The sequence below is a fragment of the Artemia sp. Qi Xiang Cuo genome, chromosome 6, assembly GCF_049724085.1.
Source record: "Artemia sp. Qi Xiang Cuo chromosome 6, ASM4972408v1, whole genome shotgun sequence".
Lineage (NCBI taxonomy): Eukaryota > Metazoa > Arthropoda > Branchiopoda > Anostraca > Artemiidae > Artemia > Artemia sp. Qi Xiang Cuo.
In genome coordinates, this window is record NC_142799.1 from 25,634,740 (window position 1) to 25,638,222 (window position 3,483).

Here is a 3,483-nt window from a genome sequence, read left to right on the forward strand (position 1 = left end):
CATTTTAAAAGAATATTTTTTAAGATATTTTAGAAGAGAATTTAATGGTGAAACTCTGTGGTCGTTATAATACACAAGTTTCATTTGAACAGTGTTGTGAGGTCCTCTAACCCAACCCCAAAGGGTTCCAATCCTCCTACCCCAACCCCGAAGGTCGCCCCCAGTCCTCAAAGCCCCCCAAGCTCCCAAAGGGCCACCGGCGCCCCCAAAGGCCCACCCAGACCCCCAAAGGCCATCCCCAGGCCCCAAATGTCCCCCAGGCCCCCAACTGTCCCCCCGGACCCTCAACGGCCCTCCATGTGCTCCAAAAGCCCTCTCCCGGTCCCCAAAGGTCCCCCGGGCTCCCAAAGGACCACCGGCCCTCAAGGGACCCACAGACCCTCAAAGGCTCTCCCCGAGCACCCGTCTTTCGTTGATGTGTGTTGTCTGAAACCTATGATTTGGGATGTGTAGTTTGCTACTTCAGGCTTTTCTGAGCTAAGGTTTCCTAGTATTTCCCAGGTGAGTGTTGTCTGAAACCTATAGTTTGGAATGAACAGTTTGCTATTTCAGGCTTTTATGAGCTAGGTTTCTTAGACTTTCGTAGGTGTGTGTTGTCTGAAACCTATGATTTGGAATATGTAGTTTGCTATTTTTGACTTTTCTGAGCTAGATTTCTTAGCCTTTCATAGGTGTGTAGTGACTGAAACCTATGATTTGGGATGTGTAGTTTGCTATTTTCGACTTTTCTGAGCTGGATTTCTTAGCCTTTCATAGGTGAATGCTGTCTGAAAATTATGATTTGGGATGTATAGTTTGCTATTTCAGGCTTTTCTGAGCTAAGGTTTTCTAGTATTTCGTAGGTGAATGTTGTCTGAAACCAATAGTTTGGGATGAATAGTTTGCTCTTTTTGACTTTTCTGAGCTAGGTTTCTTAGTCTTTCGTTGGTGTGTGTTGACTGAAACCGATGATTTGGGATATGTAGTTCGCTATTTTTGACTTTTCTGAGCTGGATTTCTTAGTCTTTCATAGGTGTGTGTTGTCTGAAACCTATGATTTGGGATGGGTGGATTGCTCCTTTTGACTTTTCTGAGCTGGATTTCTTAGCCTTTCCTTGGTGTTTGTTGTCTGAAACCCATAGTTTGGGATGACTAGTTTGCTATTTTTGACTTTTCTGAGCTATGTTTCTTAGCCGTTCATAGGTGAGTGTTGTCTGAAACTTATGATTTGGGTTATGTAATTTGCTATTTCCGACTTTTCTTAACCGGCTTTCTTAGTCTTTCGTAGGTGTGTGTTGTCTGAAACCTATGATTTGGGATGTGTGGGTTGCTATTTTTTTGACTTTTCTGAGCTGGATTTCTTAGCCATTCATAGGTGTGTGTTGACTGAAACCTATGATTTGGGATGGTTAATTTGCTATTTTTGACTTTTCTGAGCTAGATGTCTTAGCCTATCATATGTGTGTACTTTCAGAAAATTATGATTTGGGAGGTGTAGTTTGCTTTTTGGACTTTTCAGAGCTAGGATTCTTAGTCACTCATAGGTGTTTGTTTTCTGAAACTTCGAGTTTGGGATGAGTAGTTGGCTATTTCAGACTTTTCTCAGCTAAGGTTTCTTAGTATTTCGTAGGTGAATGCTGTCTGAAACTTATGATTTGGGATATGTAAATTACTATTTCGGGCTTTTCTGAGGTGGATTTCTTAGTCTTTCATAGGTGTGTAGTGTCTGAAACCTATGATTTGGGGTGGGTGGATTGCTATTTTTGACTTTTCTGAGATGGATTTCTTAGCCTTTCATAGGTATGCTTTGTCAGAACATTATGATTTGGGATGTGTATTTTGCTATTTCAGGCTTTTCTGAGCTAAGGTTTTCGAGTATTTCGTAGGTGAATGTTGTCTGAAAGCAATAGTTTGGGATGAGTAGTTTGCTATTTTTGACTTTTCTGAGCAAGGTTTCTTAGTCTTTCGTTGGTGTGTGTTGTCTGAAACCTATGATTTGAGATGTCTAGATTGCTATTTTTGACTTTTCTGAGTTGGATTTATTAGCCTTTCATAGGTGTGTGTTGTCTGAAACCTATGATTTGGGAGTGGTGGATTGCTACTTTTGACTTTTATGAGCTGGATTCCTTAGCCTTTCATAGGTGTTTGTTGTCTGAAACCTATAGTTTGGGATGACTAGTTTGATATTTTTGACTTTTCTGAGATAGTTTTCTTATCCGTTCATAGGTGAGTGTTGTCTGAAAAATATGATTTGGGATATGTAAATTACTATTTCTGACTTTTCATAACAGGATTTCTTAGTCTTTCGTAGGTGTGTGATGTCTGAAAACTATGATTTGGGGGTCTGTAGGTTGATATTTTTTGAATTTTCTGAGCTGGATTTCATAGACTTTCTTAGGTGTTTTTTGACTGAAAAATATTATTTGGGATGTGTAGTTTGATATTTTCGACTTTTCTGAGCTAGGTTTCTTAGCCTTTCATAGGTGTGTCCTTTCAGAAAATTATGATTTGGTAGGTATAGTTTGCTTTTTGGACTTTTCATAGCTAGGATTCTTAGTCACTCATAGGTGTTTGTTGTCTGAAACTTCGAGTTTGGGATGAGTAGTTGGCTATTTCAGACTTTTCTGAGCTAAGGTTTCTTAGTATTTCGTAGGTGAATGCTGTCTGAAACTTATGATTTGGGATATAGTATTTCGTAGGTGAATGCTGTCTGAAACTTATGATATGGGATATGTAAATTACAATTTTGGGCTTTTCTGAGTTAGATTTCTTAGTCTTTCATAGGTGTGTGTTGACTGAAACCTATGATTTGGGATGAATAATTTGCTATTTTTGACTTTTCTGAGCTAATTTTCTTAGCCATTCTTAGGTATAAGTTGTCAGAACATAATGATTTGGGATATGTAGTTTGCTAGTTAAGACTCTTTTTAGCTCACGTTTCATAGTATTTTGTAGGTGACTGTTGTTAGAAACCACAAGTTTGGGATGAGTAGTTTGCTATTTTTGACTTTTTCTGAGCTAGGTTTCTTAGTCTTTCGTTGGTGTGCGTTGACTGAAACCTATGATTTGGGATATGTAGTTTGTTATATTTGACTTTTCTGAACTGAATTTATTTGCCTTTCATAGGTGTGTGTTGACTGAAACCTATGATAGGGATGAGTGGTTTGCTATTTTTGTCTTTTCTGAGCTAGATTTCATAGCCGTTCATAGGTGTGTGTTGTCTGAAACTAATAATTTTGGATGTGTAGTTTGCTATTTGAACTTTTCAGAGCCATGATTCTTAGTCCGTCATAGGCGTTTGTTGTCTGAAACTTCTAGTTTGGGATGAGTAGTTTCGCTATTTCAGGCTTTTCTGAGCTAAGGTTTTTTAGTCTTTCATAGGTGAATCATGTCTGAAACCTATGATTTGGGGTATGTAAATTACTATTTCGGGCTTTTCTGAGTGGGATTTCTTAGTCTTTCATAGGTATGTGTTGTCTGAAACCTACGATTTGGGATGGGTGG